The sequence below is a fragment of the Octopus bimaculoides genome, chromosome 9 (genome assembly GCF_046866305.1).
Source record: "Octopus bimaculoides isolate indiv1 chromosome 9, ASM4686630v1, whole genome shotgun sequence".
In the NCBI taxonomy this organism is placed as follows: Eukaryota; Metazoa; Mollusca; class Cephalopoda; order Octopoda; family Octopodidae; genus Octopus; species Octopus bimaculoides.
The window spans coordinates 8,232,778-8,252,328 of record NC_142936.1 but is presented as its reverse complement, the minus strand read 5'-3'; the positions used below and the strand labels follow the sequence as shown (position 1 = coordinate 8,252,328).

The following is a 19,551-nucleotide window of genomic DNA, read 5'->3' as shown; positions in this document are numbered from 1 at the left end:
GATTTGTCTATTTATTTTTATTTTTGGCCAGCCTCTACAGAGATAGCAGTGTCTAATATAACGTTGCCAAACGACGATATCGGTGGGTAAAGGGAAGCAAGTTGTTCCGCTAAAACTACACTACACAACAGTTACTGGCTTTTGCTTGCGGTCGTTTTTCGTTAGCAACTCTATGAGACGTTGCAACGAATGTCGGTGTTAGCGCAGTTACCGATGTTGCGAATATCTTATTTCCTAAGCGTGAACCTGTACAGCAATCACAAACGCACACACATACACACACTGGCGCACATATGCACACACACACACACACACACGCACGCACGGACACACACACACACACACATACACACACACACACACACACATAAGCACTTAAATGCATGTATATTATGAATTACAGGACACGCACACACATACACACACAGAGATAAACACATGCAAATAGGCGCGCACTTAAACATTTACGCTTATGGTAATGCGGTCGTAAATACACACGCCAGGCATTATACAAGCAAACACACACACACAGGCACGTGTTTGCATATATATACATATGCATATATACATATGCATATATATATATATATATATATATATATATATATATATATATATATATATATATATATAATAAATCTCTGAGCGAGACGATGATGATGATATATATGTGTGTGTGTGTGTGTGTGTGTGTGTGTGTGTGTATGCATATATACGCACACAGATGAATGTGTATACATCTATATATATATTTACCGAGAGTTATGAAAGTTATGCAAAGTAAATAAAGGCCATGCGATAAACAGACATATATATATTTAGAGACATACACATACGTGTGCGTGTGAGTCTGTGTGAGTGTGTATGTTGTTTGTGTGTGAGTGTGTGTGTGTGTGTGTGTGTGTGTTTGTATGTGTGTGTGTGTGTGTGTGTTTTGTGTGGAACTACACTCATACTCAAATATGCAGACGTATAGACGCACTCATACTTCCACACACTAACCTCCATACATAAACACACCAAAAAATACCACGTAACCTTCTCCGATCCATACACACATTGATATTTATCGTATTTATATATACACATATTCTTCCATACATAACGTGTAGGCACGGATATGAGATCATTTGCAATCATACATGTGTGCATAGATACGTATTTGTATACGGGCTTATCCACATGTTTGCAAATATACGATAAACACAGAGACAGTCGGGTCTTCTCGCACACACATACACACTTCGAAGCTAGACCTCAATGGAGAAATCAATGTATCTGTGTGTGTGTGTACGAGTGTGTGCCTATATATACATATAATACATATATACATATATGTGTGTGTATTAAAGTGAAGAGTGTGTATGTGTAACATGGTGTGTGACTAAAAGTGTGTCAAATTTTCTTATTTATCCATACATGTATGTATACGCTTGTACATCAGTACGTATGTATGCGTGTCTGTGTGTATGTATATACGTACGCATGTGCGCATGAACGCGTATATATATATATATATATATATGTGTGTGTGTGGGTGTGTGTGTGTATGTGTGTGTGTGTGTGTGTGTGTGTGTGTGTGTGTATATATTTATATATATATATACATGCATACATATATATACATATACATGTATATATCAATACATGAATATTATATGTGTGTAGAATTGTATCTATATTTTAATTTTGTTTGTATATATGTGTGTATATGTGTGCGTGTGTCTATTATGCATCTATGTATGTGAGTTCTGTGTATGCATTTAATGCAAGCATGCACACCCGTACATAGACACACGCACAAATGCGCACGCACAGAGACACGTGTGTGAATACGTGTGCTTGTATGCTTGTGTGTGTGTGATTGTACTTGTGCTGGTGTCCGGATTTTTTTTTCTCTGTACCCACTTTTAGTGTTACATAATGTCCGGCACAGTCTCATTTCCGCTGCTACTATGACACAACATCCGTATCAGTTCTGTCTGTTAGCAATATCACACAACGACCACAGCACTCAAGTTTCCACTACCGTCAGCCGAAGACCTTTAAACCGCTTCCACCACTACTACTGTCACACAACCTCCGTCCTACTACTGTCCTTGGCACTGTCACACCATATCCATCATATACCTCTCTCTAAACTTGTCCCTTCATCTCTCCCACATAATATTTGTCGAACATTTACCACCACACGTGCAACATAGTATCTTTGACACACCTGCCACGACCACTGTCACACACTATCACACACTGTCCTTGACGGTCCTCTTACCAACCCAATTACACGATATTGGTGACACTTCAGTCCCCACTTCTGACACAAAGTTCTTCATATTCCGACCTTCCCCTTCACTGATGTTATACACACTTCATCATTATGTGGTTACTCTTAATACAAAGAGACCGGTCCTCTTTTGTTTATAGGTATGCAACACAACGTTTATCACATTCCTGATTCGATCTCGGCACACAGTGTTACATTCCCATTTCTACCCCTGGAAAACAGGGGTAGAAAACAGTATCCGTCAAAATCTATTTTCACCACTAGCAAACCCTATCTGTTACATTGCTGTTGCCAGTACCAGCACAACACATCACAATCCTGTCTTTATGACTGGTACACAGTACACAGCACCCATCACAAACATGTCTCCAAATAAACATCTGTGACCATCATCGGTCCCTGCTGTTATGCACAGTCTGATAAAGATCTGGCAATACTACTTATACAACGCAACGCTCGTCACACTCCTCTCTGTTTCTGTCACAAAATATCCTTCATTTAGATACCATATTTCATAGCATATAAGACGCGCTTTTTGAATTTTTTCTATCAAAAGTACCTCAAAATGTTACACATGGTCTTCTATGAGATGTTCGGTCCCCGCAATATACTAAAAACTTCTCTTTTGAAAATGTGCGGCTGAAATTGGGCTGCGACTCATATTTTTGTGCGTCCTTTTTTCCATCAAATGCTGTAACTCCTTCAGTTTTTATCAACGTCCGTCTGCCTTCCATTCACCATTGTTAAACTGCAACAGCCATAGCCCTCTCTCCACCTCTGGCGCAAAACTTTCATCACAACCGCCATTCTATTTCGGAGTCACTGCAACTGTTAGAATACTTCCACCAGCATTGCCACACAAAATCATACCAGTCTCACTTCAACGATTGAAGCATTTGTCAGTCCCGTTTCCAGCACCACCAGGCAATCTCAAACTCAATGACCTTTTCAACACTGCCATACACTAAAATTCACTCCAGCTTCTGTTACGGATTTTGTGCCAAAGTAGCAGCGGAAATTAGACTGTGCCAGACACAAAACATCCAACAGGCTATATTACAATTTTCCATCCTCATTTCACTCTTCCAAAAATATAATGCATTATCAACATGACCACAAATTATAAAAGAACTTCCTACAGTATTGTAGTCGTGGAAATACCTGCATCCCATATTCCAATCCAACTGTTCTGCTACCAAAATTGTCACGTAATCAAAATCAGATTTGTCTCCAATAAATTACTTTAAAATCTCATCAATATCCATCGATGTTCTTTCACACAAATCCAAACAAGCATAAGTACCGTTTGATTTTCTCAGACTTCTGGCATAAGAGACGGCACAGGCCCACAACAATTCTACAAAACTATTCCCTATGTTACAAGTCTACATCGCTCAGATGACCGCTTTAAATACAATAATTCTATACTCATGCATAAGAGATCCGGTTCGAAAATGGAATCTAGTCGTGCGTTACACGAATGTTAATTTTGCACAGGCAGAGTTATGGCTGTGGAAATTAAGAAGCTAGCTTGGCTGTGACATGGTTTTGGGCTCAGCCTCACTGAGCGGCATTTTTGGCAAGTGTATTGTACTATATATAGCACACGTAGTGTGAAAAGAATCACATATACAGTATGGAAAACGATACTCGGGAGAGCGAGTATGTAGTCGTGTTTTGCATTTGTAATAGAATAAATATGTACAAATTATAAAAATAAACTTAAAAATTTACAGTACAGTACTGTTTGTACTTCGCAGATTTTCACCTATAACGAGGGGTTTGGGAACGTAGCACGCACGATAGTCGAGGGGTTACTGTATGTATATGCGCATATATATATATATATATATATATATATATATATCGTAGGTAGTTCATATATCCGAAAAAGAAACACACTCTAAATTAGTAATGTACATATAGATAGATAGATAGATAGATAGATAGATAGATAGATAGATATACAGGAAGTTAAAAGTTATGGCCGATTATAGAATGACCATTGGTTTCCATCAGTAAAACGCTGAGCTATAGAGGAGACGCGTCTGAGGTGCAAAAGCAATGGTCACTCTGTAGCATGTCGTGTATGCAAACATGTTGAATACAACATTTTTTTCTCAGAACTAATATGAATCCTATTACTGCCAAGTGTTCCACAAATATTCATCTATTATATATGACACATTTAGCTATATTTTACAACAAATATTTATGTAGAGTTTACGATTTTTAAGGCTATAAATACTAAACAGTGGCAAACTAGAAAATGTCTACTTAGCGCTTGGCCAACTTCTATTTCACCGAACGAAATTCGCGATATACTTCGTCAAACAGCTTCATCAAAAGCAACAGAAGGCATCATCTGATTCTATCTTTAAAGCACGATTGGCCAGTGTGTTGTTTTAAAAAAAGGTTAGTGACACGAATCAGACGAAATGAGAGAAAATAATTTTGGACTAGAAAAAAAATCTGTGTCAAAGTTTAAATGCTACTAGGGTGCTTAACGGTGCAGTAAAATGATCGACACACGAGTATTTAACATGGGATTTAAGTATTTATGTGCTGAACGAAGCATATTCCGATTGATCTCATGCAAGGCATATTAGCGAATTATTCGACATATGGTTTTAAATGAATTAGGATATTTAATATATCGATCGTTTGTAGAAAAACATAAATCCGGAGGAGAAGCACACTCTAAGATGTAGAGTAGTTAATATTATAGTGGGGTAGGCGGGTTTACGGGGTTACCCTGGATTTCTCGCTGATAAGGGATTTAGCCTTATCCCAAACATTACTGGCCTGAGAACTCTTTTAAATACCCTTTATGAGTGAAAGGTGGAGGCGCAATGGCCCAGTGGTTAGGGCAGCGGACTCGCTGTCGGGGGATCGCGAATTCGATTCCCAGACCGGGCGTTGTGTGTGTTTATTGAGCGAAAACACCTAAAGCTCCACGAGGCTCCGGCAGGGGATGGTGGCGACCCCTGTTGTTCTCTTTCGCCCCAACTTTCTCTCACTCTTTCTTCGTTTCTTGAGTAACGTGCTGCAATGGACTGGCGTCCCGTCCAGTGGGGAGTGGGGAAAATACATACGCCATAGAATCCGGGAAACCGGGCCCATGAGCCTGGCTAGGCTTCAAAAGCGCATAAAAGTAAAAATTAGTGAAAAACCCAGGGTAACCCCATAAACCGGCCTACCCCACTATAATATATATATATATATATATATATATATATATATATATATATATATATATATATGTGTGTGTGTGTGTGTGTGTGTGTGTGTGTGTGTGTGTGTGTGTGTGTGTGTGTGTGTGTGTGTTATATATATATATATATATATATATTTTCTCTCTCTCTGTTTATTTCTGTGTTCGTTTCTGTTGAAGATCTTAGGTTCGAAACGTAAAAGACTTTCTCACTTCTCGAACGTTAACCTAATACATCTGTTTGTTGCTTACACATTTGTTTTTGTCTTTTGTTTTTTGTTGTTGTTGTTTTTTTGTAAATTTAAACTGTATATGTATACAAATATATATACATACATATATATATATATATATATATACATATATATATATATATATATATATATATATATATATATATATATATATATATATATATATATATATATATATATATATATATATATATATAATATACATATGTGCGCGCTTGTATGTGGATTTTTATGCATGTGTGCGTGGATTTTATATCTTAGCACATTGAATTATTTTTCCGGAAGTATCCAGAGAAAATTCCTTCAATGCTAATGTGAAAACTGTTATTATATATTATATGTTAACGTAAGAAACGATAAAAAAAAACACGCGATTAATATATATGAGAGAATAAGAATCTATCAATATAGTTTTACATTCTCAAATATATTTCTTTTAATCCGCAGACATATATATATGTGTGTGTGTGTATGTATATATACATGTGTCTGCGTATGTATACATACACACCTACACACACACACACACACACACACACACACATATATATATATGCATGTACGTTTGTATATGTATTATGTTATTTTTTCGCCTTGCTGGTTTTAGTTAATTAATTATTCAGACCAACTCTTTGCATTGACGACAATCATGCTACAGTACCATTTTGTAAGGGTGAAGAATCTTATAGAAATCTGGAATTTAATTTATCGATCATTATTTGTTGGAGCGTATAAGGTGGCAAGCCGGCAGATTCTTTAGCGCATTGGGGCCAAATGTATTATGTTATTTCATCCTGCGTTACGTCTTGAGTTCAAGTTCCGCCGATTCCGATTTTACCTCGGATCGAGAATATATTTGCAAAATACTGTTGGAAACATAAGTATAATAAAACTGTTAACTTAAATTAATAATCGGAGTACCATTGTCAGATGTGTTTCGAATATTTCCTGTATTTTCTACAGTAAGAAAAAGAAGTTTAGTCCTTATTGCAGTTTGGTTTTTATGAGTGGACTAGAGTGTTCCAAGTTGTGAACGATGGAGGAGTGACACGGTTATTTTATGAGGTAGCTTCTTCTACCGCTAGGGAGATGCATTGTCGGAAATGCTCGAGATTGTACAAGGTTGAGTGTTTCTTGGATTCTAAAATTAGAAAGACAAATGTAGGTGTCGCCGTCATTGTGTCTGAAAACATACACGTGCTGATTAGACTGTCTTTTGCAATCATTAGTAGTAAGTCCTGGCTATTCTTACAGATATTTTTCAATACATTACACACACACTCACACACACACACACACACACACACACACACACACACACACACACACACACACACACACACACACACACACACACACACACACTTACACACATACACACATACATTAGTAACACTGTACCTGATGCAAAAAGAACAACAATCACAATAATGCAATTTATATACTTATGAGAAATGTCCATACCTATTCTGAGAGATTTATTAAGAAAGATCTGTATTAGTTTCCTATTTCGCATTACTTACAACTGTTCTACCTATAAACCGAATATAGATATATTTAATAGGGTGAAAGATAAATAAGATGATAGTGACTGTTAGTGATAATGCATCGTAACTTGAAGTTTCCTGTTCAGCCTAGATTAAAATATCAGAGGACAGAAATCAATCTATTTGTGAAATACCCATGATTTATGTGGGTATTTCCAGTATTAATTCATCACATATTATTATTGGAAGTGTGTTATCTATCCTTCGTAAATACAATTAGAATTAGAAACGTAAAATATAATATAGGTAAAGGACTTTAAAACATGACTAAGGTAAGGAAGGCTTAGTTGCAAGTATATGGAAAGCTGAAATAGAAGCTATCTATCGATTTATTATGATTCTTTCTTCCATTATCCTGTGATGCACCTAGACACATCCTCAGTGATGCATCCTCGAGTTATTAGGTGTTTCGGGGATTTCAGTATCAGACACCCTCACTCAGGTGGTCAAGTCTGGATTGACCAAGTTCCAGCTTGTACCCATTTAGCACTATCCCTGGTAGCCTTGGTTCTTCTAGGGTTCGAACCTCGTGATCCACAGCCACCGCTAGACAGCCTTTGTTGTCCCCACAGTCACCTCGATTGCTGTTCGCCTATTGGCCAATGTGATGCCCAGCATGTTGAAAGCTCTGCAGAAGGACTGGCTGGAAAACTTCAAAAAAATATGGAATGAAATCAGGAATGTAAATTAAAAGGTTAAACATTATACTTAGCTATTTACCAAGAACAATCACACTTTCTTTAAGCATGGTTGCTTTTGCTAAATAGCTAAGTATTGACCCATTCTGCTATGAGGATATGAGCAACGAAAGTTAAAGGATTTTAAATAGGCATTACTAGAGAGAATAGTGAAATCAGAATTATCTATTAGTTAAAACTGAAGAGAAGATAAGCAGCTTTGTATGGTTCTTGTTACTTAATGGTTGACAATTTAGCTATCCAATTAGAGGGTCCGATGGTCATCCAGAGGGTCCGATGGTCATGCTTTAAAAGTTACTTGATGCGGTGGGAACAATTATTAAAAAGTTCGGATATGATATTTGGTTACTTTGGAGATTCGTTAACGGTTTTAATCATGAGGTTCTTTACAACTATGATAATTCGCAGCATTTAGTGTTGTTATTGTAAAGGCGGCATCAGTCGAGGGCTTTTGAAATGTGTTCACGAACACACTTACACAAACATCCTTGGTACATAAGTAATGTGTGTGCAAAGAAAACCGGCTGAGAATTGCGGGAATGCATGCGTTCAGTGTTCTTAGTCAATCTAATCACCGTCGCTGGTGGTCAATGGAAATAAATGAATAGACAAAATCCTTTCACTTTTATAAAAAAAAGGTTCAAATAATATGGAAGACCCTACAGATTATAAAAAAAACAGCTGATTAATGCAAATGAATAGAAATCATCTATTGTTCGTTTCCCAGGGCTCTACAGGCCCAAATATCGATTTTTTTTACAAAATCTAAGCAGCTTATTTATGTACGTGGCTGGGATATGAAGCAACTCTGTATAAAATTTTAAAGAAATCAGATGAAAGATGTAGAAGTTATTGAGGTACAATAAATTTTTGTACACACACACACACGCGCGCAAAGAGAGAAAACTTCAATTTTATAGATATTAGATATGTGCATATATATATAAACAGAGAGAAGGAAAAAGAAAGAGGGTGAGAGAGATTCATAGATCCATATATATATATATATATATATATATATATATATATATATATATATATATATAAATATACTTCAATAATGTATGCGAGGGTATATATACACGAATACATACATATATACATACACTCACGCATACATAAAAAACACACACGCCCACACATACGCACGCACACGCACGCACACACACACACACACACACACACACACACACACACACACACACACATATATATATATATATATATATATATATATATATATATATATATATATATATATATATTAAAAGATATGGCGGAGTAGTTTCCTTGAGTGGATTTGACGAGGGGTTGGATATATTTTTCAAATCGTATGCTACAGGTAAATATATTATATTATCAGATGGATTTATGTAATCAAATCTTAGATCATGTCAAAGCAGCCACCTAGATTCTTTAAATAATGTATTTTACTGTCTTCGACATATTCACAGTGCTGAAGGTGAGAAGAATGAGATTCCCATTAAAGGAAACAATGAAGGTGAAAGGGAAGAAAAGATGATTTTGAAATGATTTGAATGGAGAGAAGCTTGATGGAGAAGAATATCGAGAAAGAAATGAATGGTGGTTAGAAATTTAAAAAGGTAGAAGGAAATTTGGAAAGAAATCACGAAGGAAAGAAGTATGACAGATATGAAAGATGAAAGGATGTGAAGAAGGAAAGAAGAAATTAGAGTATGAATGAAATATATAATGGTGTAAAAAGCCAAAGAAAGAATTATAGAAGTAAATGTGAAATTACGAATCTAATGATAGATAAAGTAAAAACGAAAGAAAGAATGAAAATGAAAGAATAGAGGAAAGAGGGAATGAAGGACGAAAAAAGGTAATGGAGAATAATAAAAAGCAGAGTAGAAAAGAGAGACTGGAAGAAAGAATGAAAAAAGAAAGGAAAGAAGGAAGCATTAGATAGGAAAGAGGGAAGAACGAATAGAGTAGAGAGAAGGAAAAACAAAAAATAATGAAAATGAAACAAGACAAGATGGAAGGAATATAATAAAATTACAGAAAAAAGATAGGGGAGAAAAGTGCAAGGTGTTGATAGATTGAAAGGAATGATTTGAAGAAATGATGGGATAAAGAACAATGTGGAGACAGAAAGGAAAAAAACTAGGATGATAGAAAAGAAAGAAGGAAAAGTAGTTTTTCAGATAATCACTTAGATAGATAGATAGATAGATAGATAGATAGATAGATAGATAGATAGATAGATAGACAGACAGACAGACAGACAGACAGACAGACAGACAGATAGATAGATAGATAGATAGATAGATAGATAGATAGATAGATAGACAGACAGACAGACAGATAGATAGATAGATAGATAGATAGATAGATAGATAGATAGATAGATAGATAGATAGATAGATAGATCGAAAATGAAAATCTCGAAATTAAAGAAATCGGGAATGCTAAAATAAATATAAGAAATAAAATATATAAATGAATATATGAATAAATGAATAAACAAATAAAGGAAACAATAAAATGAAAGGGAAAAGATCATAGAGCGGAATATTTGTGTTTAATTAATTGTAAATATTGGCTGAACCATAACATGATGAGGAAGGAGAAAGAATATTATTGTTACGACTGTTTCAAATTATTTTTATTATTTTTTTCATGTACACACTGAACTGGTATTTCAAAGTCAGTGTAGAATTATTAGCCGCTTTATTAGCTGCTTCTATCATCACGCCAATGACCCATCCGACCCCACCCGAAGTTTTTAGCAATGCGGACTTATGGGACAGAACTAACATCGATTTTACAATATAGCCGTGTATCTTGATCAAGTAGAGAGAGAGAGAGAGAGAGAGAGAGAGAGAGAGACGAGAGACTAAGTTGTAGAAATAGCAGGCACATCTCTTTCAAATATGTTATTCTTAGAAAACGACACATTAGACAATTGTAGTTCTATGAACACTGTAACTGAAAAATATACAGGACGTTCACGGTCGGAGCGGCTTTGAATAGTAGTCTACTTAAACAAAGCTGAGCTAGAGTGGAATAATATTAAATTTACATAGCTTTAACGAATTAGTTCGTGTCTATTTTTACCATAATTCTCTTGAAATGTGTTGCCTCTGCTTCAATTAATTTTGAAATATAAAGAAAAAATTCGTAAAATAACTTTTTCATTATTAAGCTAATATTTGGAACAAAACCTTACATGATATTTTCATGGAAATTCTTAAAATTACGTTCACTTTAAAACGAGTGCCATAAATCCTACGGTGGTCTCAGGTAGGTCGGAATCGAAAGGCTAAGCTGGTGCTTGATGGAAATCAAAGAGTCACTGTCTTACCCGAATGTCACACCAACATATAAGAATACATAATTCAGGCGGCGAGCTGGCAGAAACGTTAGGACGCCGGGCGAAATGCTTAGCAGTATTTCGTCTGCCTTTACGTTCTGAGTTCAAATTCCGCCGAGGTTGACTTTACCTTTCATCCTTTCGGGGTCGATAAATTAAGTACCAGTGATGCACTGGGGTCGATACAATCGACTTAATCCCTATGTCTGTCCTTGTTTGTCCCCTCTATGTTTAGCCCCTTGTGGGCAATAAAGAAATAATAAGAATACATAATTAATTTACACGATTTAGCACAAGCTTACACAATACCTACATAAGCCCTCACCTAAAATCATCAACGTAATAAAATGCTATGAAATAGAACTGACCACACATTCCCAAGGGTTTAGTATATGTTTAATATTGGAAAATTGCCCAGAGATGCCGTCCACCTGAAGAACGTATAGTTAAATGCGAGTAAACATATTTTAAAATAATGTGCTAGAAACTATAACCGTATTGAGTAGGAGTAATACTGTTTTCAAATTTTGGTACAAGACCAGCAATTTCGAAGTAAGGGCAAAGTCAATTACACATTCGTTGGCCAGGATGTATATTAGAAGTGGGACTGAACCCGAAATCATGTGATTTACAGTATGTTATTCATGTTGTTATTGTCCACCGTGTTACGGGTATTGCATCATTTATCGCGTATATTGGTGTGAAATTTTGTGACGAAAATATTATCTTGTTCACTAATGATTTTATTTTTCCCGTATGTTTTTGTTTTAAGTTGGCATTTCTAGTGCATTGTAGCTCCTCCTTGCTGCAAGCCCATGCTGAAGAAGCGGTGGGTGGAGTGTTGTCCTCCTTGTATGGACAATATAACTATATAGAATTCTTGCAAAAATAAATGAATAATGATTACGTTACGAATTCTGAGTAAATTACAGGTTTGAATATTGGAGAAAGATGCTGTCAATATCAGTATATTGAATGACTTCACTCAGTTCGATAATGTTCTTGCATTGATTTTGAAATCAATGTAAGCAATCCCGTACCAACGGTGATTTAGTTTCTATCAGTTTTTTTCTCTCAAGCTATGGGCAAACTACGAACTTTGAATAAATTTACAATATAGTTTATAAATTAACTCGGCAATCACTTCAAGTATTACCATGTTAGCTTTGTGCCAGCACTCTCTCTATCTCCGCTCTTGTAATTCTATAAAAAAAATTCTTAGCATTTGTTTTGTTTTTTTGGTTTTTTTTTCAGACATTAGTAATTTCAGTTACTTCTATTTCACAATCATTTCTTTACGAGACGAACTCCTTTGTTATAAATTAGACGAAGCTCTCGATGGTTTGCTAATTAAAGCATGTTGCATAAAACGGCATCTGAGCCGGCTAATGAGAAGAAAGTTTTTATAGTCTAATAATGGTAAGCTCTCAGCTGCCGTTTCTCTTTGTTTCTTGCCATAGTTTTACTTTAAAAATGACTTGTTGCTTTAACATGGCGGACAAGAGAATCGTACGATTTCTGTACGAGTCCACTGATTATATTCGCTTACATTTGTTTTGGTTGCAAGTTTAAATAATTCATTCTCTGAATTCATGAGTATCTTTTTTTCTTTTGTTTGTTACTTGTAACACAACTTATACACATATTCATGCATACACTTACATTCACACATATATATGCATACAATGTGCATGTATACATGCATGCATGTGCATATATGTGCACATATGTATATATATATATATATATATATATATGTGTGTGTGTGTGTGTGTGTGTGTGTGTACGTATGTATGCATGCTGGACATAAACCCACATGCATATTTGCGTTTATGTTTTCAATGGTGTTTATTTTGTGTGTCTACAGAACTTAACGAGTCAACATGTACCAGACTAAAGAAAAAGTATTAAGGTCGCTATGACCAACTAAATTTCCTAAGGCAGTGTGGGATCATGGCGGTAGTCCAATGACACCAAACAGAAAAAAAGAGTAGTAGAATATATATACTAGCATGTTAGTATGTATTAGTATCTCTCAATCATTACTTTATCTGTTCCTCACAATGTTTTTCAAACCTTTTGAACTTCTATTTTTTTCGCTTCCCTTTTCCCTTTCTGTTCACTTCTATCCTTGCCTTGTTCCACTAACATTTGTTGCTTCTCTCCTCTACCACCTACTCCCCTACTCCGCCTCTTTCTCCCTCTCCTTTTCTTCTTACTCTCCTTCTACCACAGCATAAAATTTATTCTGATTGTTGTTTTTTAACTATTTTCATTACACCTGGTCGGTACAGAATACCTCTAACTCCCTGACATTCTACCATGACTACAGTGAGATTTCACTTCTACTACAAAACGCAAAGCTACAACGTACATGTTACCCGGATGGCTCGAGTTCATTTGATTAATAGTATTGACATTGGTCGCTGTATAAACATCACTTTTAATTAAGTGTTGTAATTTATGTGAACTAAATGGTGGTATATGTAGCGGTTGTAGAGAAGCTGATGTTAATAATATTATTATGCTCCGATTCTGTCCTGATCGAATACGGTCCATTCTACACTTCATTTTTGGATATCCAGTCTTTTTGGATTTTATTATCCAATGCTTTCAAGGCGCAAGCTGGTCAAATCGCCAGAGCTTGGGAGGAATTACCTTGCGTGCTCTATATTCAAAGTTCGAATCCAGCCTAGATCAACTTTGTTTCTCATTCTTTTAGGATTATTAATATAAAGTATCAATCTGAAAACTAGAGTCGTTGGTCTCATGTAACACTCTACGACAATTTTTTGGCGTTGTAACCAAATCAGAAACACCAACTGCCGTTATATATGACAGAGCGTTTTATGAAATAGGTTCGTACAAACAGCACACACATGCACACATACACATGTACATGCACACGTGCGCGCACCCACACACATATAGATAGGCAGCGAGATAGATAGATAGATAGATAGATAGATAGATAGATAGATAGATAGATAGAGAGATAGATAGATAGATAGATAGAGAGATAGATATGGATTTGTGGTAAGATGTTTGATTCCAAACAATAAGGTTTGAGATTAAGTCCTACCGTGTATCTTCTCTTATAGTTTCAAGCTGATAGATCCTTTTGAGTTGATTTGGTGGACGGAAACTGAAAGAAGCCTGTACAATGCGCACACACACATATTTACATACACACACACACACAAATGGGGAGAAGATAGACAGCCGACAACTGATGAAGGGTCGTTTTTGTATTCTTTGTATTATTTCTCCTGTTCTCCATTTTCTTTTCTCTCGTTATTTGCGTATTTAACTCATTTGTTTTCGTATTTCGTGTTGTTTACTGTTTCTGATGTCGTGTACCCATATATGCATATTCTCTCCTTGTTTCTTTCTGTGGAAGAGCGTAGGCTCGAAACGTTAAAGACTTTTTTTCAATTCCCGAGCGTTATACTAATACATCTATTTGTTTTCTACACCACCTGTCTTCGTCTGTTTTTATTTCTATAAATTGTCCCTATACATATATATATATCCTGGCTGGAGCTTGGCTGCTCTGCATTGACAAGGGGCAACACCCTGAAACTAGTCTGCAGATGCCAAACCAGCAGGGGGACACTGCTGACCTCCCCTGTTCGAAGGTTATAAAGGACACAGGTTTCGTGTGTCACATAGCTAGCTAGAGGCGATGGCTTCTTGGAGCTAATTCACGGCAGCTTTCGTCCTAATTTTGGGACTGCCATGTTGGCTTGGCGATAACTATTAATTTCCAGTACCGCTGCCGTAGTCTCCTTTAGAGAGACTTAGAAATATTAATAACTATATATATATATATATATATATATATATCTTATGGCTGCTATTTCTACAGTTTAAGTGATTCCTCACATTTCGGCGCTTGTTACATTTTCTCTTATCTATATTAAACTCATAATTGTAGAGGCTTGTGTTATTTCTTTGCCTAAGGCTATGTGCATGAATCAACGCAGGGCAAAAGTACATATGTAGCGTGTAGATAAATTACATTGAAATGTAGTGAAGTGTGTAGTAAGTTGCCTCTTATTGCCGTCTTCAATGAATTTTTGTTTAGAGTGTTTGTTATCGTTTGTGCAGTTGTCGTTTCTTCTTCTTGTAATCATTATTATAAATATTTCTGTTGGTCTTGTTATCGTTGTTTGGTTGAAGTTTTCCTACTGCTGGTGATGTTGTAGCTGCTGCTGCTGCTGCTGCTGCTGCTTATGATGACGATGATGATGATGATGGTGGTGGTAGTCGTGGTTGTGTGTTGGTGGTGGTGATAGTGTAGGTGATCTTGGTGGTGTCGGTGGTTGTGGTGGTGCGTTAGTGGTTGTGATGATGGTGGTGGTGAAGGAGGAGGAGGAGGAGGGGCAGTATATGGTGTTAGTGGTGGTGCCAATGGTTTGTCGGCGGTGGTACTGGTGCAGATAGTGGTGGTGGTATTGACGATGATGATGATGATGATGATGATGATGATGATGATGGTGGTGGTGATGATGATGGTGGTGATGATGATGATGATGATGATGATGATGATGGTGGTGGTGATGATGATGGTGGTGATGATGATGATGATGATGGTGATGATGATGATGATGATGATGATGATGATGGTGATGATGATGGTGATGATGATGATGTTGATGATATGGTGGTGGTGGTGGTGATGATGATGGTGATGGTGATGATGATGATGATGGTGATGATGATGATGATGATGATGGTGGTGGTGATGATGATGATGATGATGGTGATGATGATGATGATGATGATGATGATGATTATGATGATAAAGATGATGACGGCGCGGCGGCGGTGGCGGTGGTGGGGTAGTGGTGGTGGTGGTGTTTGTGGTGGTGGTGGTGGTGGTGGTGTTAATGTCGATGTTAGGAAGGGAATAAAGATGGTGGTAGTTGTGGTAGTGGGGGTGGGGGTCATGATGAGGAGGATAACGATCACGTTCATGACCATGATGAACATTACGATGGTGATATTGATTTTTCACGGATAAATTACTCTATTTAGAATCAGTTGAAGCGTGACGAAGCATGGGAAATATATGTACGTTATTGATAACTTCTAAAAATTTATTTGTTAACCTTAAAAGGAGGAGCAAACGTTTGTTTGTTTGTTTGTTTTGCTTTATTTCTAATTTTTAAATTGCTTCGCAGTGATTGGGAAAAGGGAAACGCCCCTGAACATTTTATGAAGTTCCCCATACTGGTAGTGGTGGTGGTGGTGGTGGTGGTGGTGGTGGCGGTGGTGGTGGTGGCGGTGGTGGTGGTGGCGGTGGCGGTGGTGGTGGTGGTGGTGGTGGTGGCGGTGGTGGTGGTGGTGGTGGTGGTGGTGGTGGTGGCGGTGGTTGTGGTGGTGGTGGTGGTGGTGGTGGTGGTGGTGGTGGTGGTGGTGGTGGTGAGGATAATAGCAGTGGTGATGGCGCTGGTCATGCTGGTTGGGAAGAAGGAATGAGAAAGCGAAGAAGGAGTCACAACTTATGGATTGCCGCAGTAGAAAGCAGTGTAGTTAGATGTTGATTTATTCACACGCCAGAGACGTTTATCCCAAATACTTGCAACAGATTGAAATCCAGCAAACGCACCCAAAGGCCGCTGTCTTGCTGTTAAACAAAGCGAAGGATTAACTTTATCATAGAAGAACAAGTCCAGTCGATACGCCAAGCTTTCGCACGATTTCCGTCTAGCAATTTTTATTGCACAAGCGTTCGATCGAACTGATTTTTCGTTAGAAGACATTTGCTCGAGTAGTCAAGAATGATTTCAAAATGAATTTCTTTAACACACAGACAATCATGCATACGGCCTCGATAAAGATTAGGGCGTTTGAGATGTGACGATTGGGCGTGGGAGTTTGGTCGATGACAATTTGGCACGTTCCGGCACTGGAGGCAGACACACGCACACACACACACACACACACACACACACACACGTGCGCACGCACGAAAATATACACATGCAGGAAGAGAGACTGAGAGGGAGAGGAAGAGAACGACAGAGAGACTGAAAGAGAGAAAGAGACAGAGATATATTACGCATATAAATAAATATAACTAGATGCTCAGAGAGAGAGAGAGAGACAACACAAACAGACGAACAGAGATAGAGAGAAACATTGAAGCGAAAGAAACATTGAAGCGAGAGGAACATCGAAGCGTCTCGTATCAAATTGGCGGCGTCAAAATGGCTGAGCCAAAGTGTCTCATACCCTGGATTGAAATGCAAAAGTGATTCCAGTGCATCAGAGAGAATTATAGCGCTGTAAGTTGAACACCGTTGAACACCACATGTGTGTTTGCGTGTGTGTGTGTCTGTGTGTGTGTATGTGCTTGTGTCTGTATACATGTATATAGAGTACGATAAAACATGGATAGTCGGTCAAATAAGTTATAAAATAGTTATACAAATGTGAGTATAAATATATATACTCACGTTTGTATGACAATATCAGTAAAACGTCGCAAAAAATGTCGTATATTCTGAATTGTAATCTCCTCAAAGTCAATAGGTATTGATAGAATATTTCCCGGCTTTTTTTCTCACCACTGTAAGTGGATAGTTTTATATTCTTTATTTATCTTGTTTCATTCATTGATAAAAAAAAATGATGAAAAAACTCACAGCCAAAATTTGAGCGCGCAAAACAGACCGTCATGTGACTGCTAAAGCACAATGCTATTGCTCAATAAACTTTTAGCAAAAAATGTCGACACGAATTCAATCATTACATAACAAACAGCCAAATATTTTCAAATCAATTTTTGGTAAGATTGTGGAGGTTCAGAAATTTCGGATATAGATTTAGGAATTCTATTGACGCTCTTAAAATACCTGAGGTAGAACAAGAAAAGTTGGGATCTTGCTGGGTAGAAGCAAAAGACAGCTGAGCGTCAAGAATAGTGAAGCATCGTCATCGATGGCTTATCCTCCATAGAGCGTGTAAGTCTAAAGTAAGTAAATAATATCTCTCTTTTACCAGGACAGATAGCCAAAACAGTTTTTTTGACAAAATCAGGCTGGTCGAATTTTAGGTACTCGTCAGAACTCCGTAGGTTTACGTTGTGTGGTAGCAGACTGATCCACCCAGGACAGGTAACGTACATCAGCATTGTACTACTGATGCATTTTAGTCACGTATACTGATCGCCGTCGGTACACGTGACCACAACGCTCGACTAGTAATTTAGATTATTTTCTGAAATTTGAGCTCAGAACGTAAAGCTTCGGTAACGAAATACCAAAAGATACTTATTCCGATAGTCTACCCATTTTTCTGCTCCAATGTTTCAAAAAATAAAAAAGAAATTAACAAAATATAGTCACTTTATTTTAATAATGCGGAATAGAGAAATTAAGACTAAACGTCTAGATATTGTTATTAAGGATTTGAAAACTTATACCATTACTTTCAGAACACAGTATTTCTTAGAAAGTACTTGAGAATTATGAAAAACATGAGTTACTAGAAATAGAAGCCAAACATATGCATAGTATACGGTCAAAACTATTCCTACAATTATTGTTTTGATTTATTGATGTGATGCTAGACATGCCCAGGGGAGCTTGTAATCGATTGAATTGAATTTAGTCTTTTACAATGTACTAAATCAAACCAATCCGGTTAATTGTATGCACTTCATATGTTATAAATAGCAAGCAGATTTCGCTCGAACTATAATAATAATAATAATAATAATAATAATAATAATAATAATAATAATAATAATAATAATAATAATAATAATAATACAAAGAACTACCAGGCCAACATATTAAAGAACGGCAGCTCCCCATTATGTCGTATATGCCAACAACAAAATGAGACCATCGATCATGTTGTCTCCATGTGCAGTCTGCTTGCGCCTACAGAGTATCTCAACAGGCATGATAGAGCTGCACAATATATTCACTGGGTAATATACAAAAACCTGGACTTGCCCCATGATAAAAACTGGTGGGAACACAAACCACCCCCAGTACTTGAAAATGATCACATTGCACTCCTCTGGAACTTCACCATTCAAACTGACAGAAAGATAGACGCAAATAGGCCAGACATCATACTGAAAGACTTCAGACAAAAATCATGCCTCCTCATTGATATGACTGTCCCAATTGATATAAACGTATCTGTCAAGACCTACCAAAAACTGAGCAAATATAAAGATCTTGAAATAGAAAT

General features: G+C 36.9%; 1 protein-coding gene across 1 annotated transcript in view; it reads right to left on the bottom strand.

The window, feature by feature from the left end:
- The window catches only part of LOC106882137 (neuronal acetylcholine receptor subunit alpha-7), a 608,484-nt gene extending 608,108 nt beyond the window's left edge, over positions 1-376 (bottom strand). Inside the window, exon 1 of the mRNA XM_052970401.2 lies at positions 1-376. This exon is cut by the window's left edge and continues 1,510 nt beyond it. The gene's annotated coding sequence lies outside the window, so the exon portion shown is untranslated.
- Between the last annotated feature and the right edge of the window lie 19,175 nt (positions 377-19,551).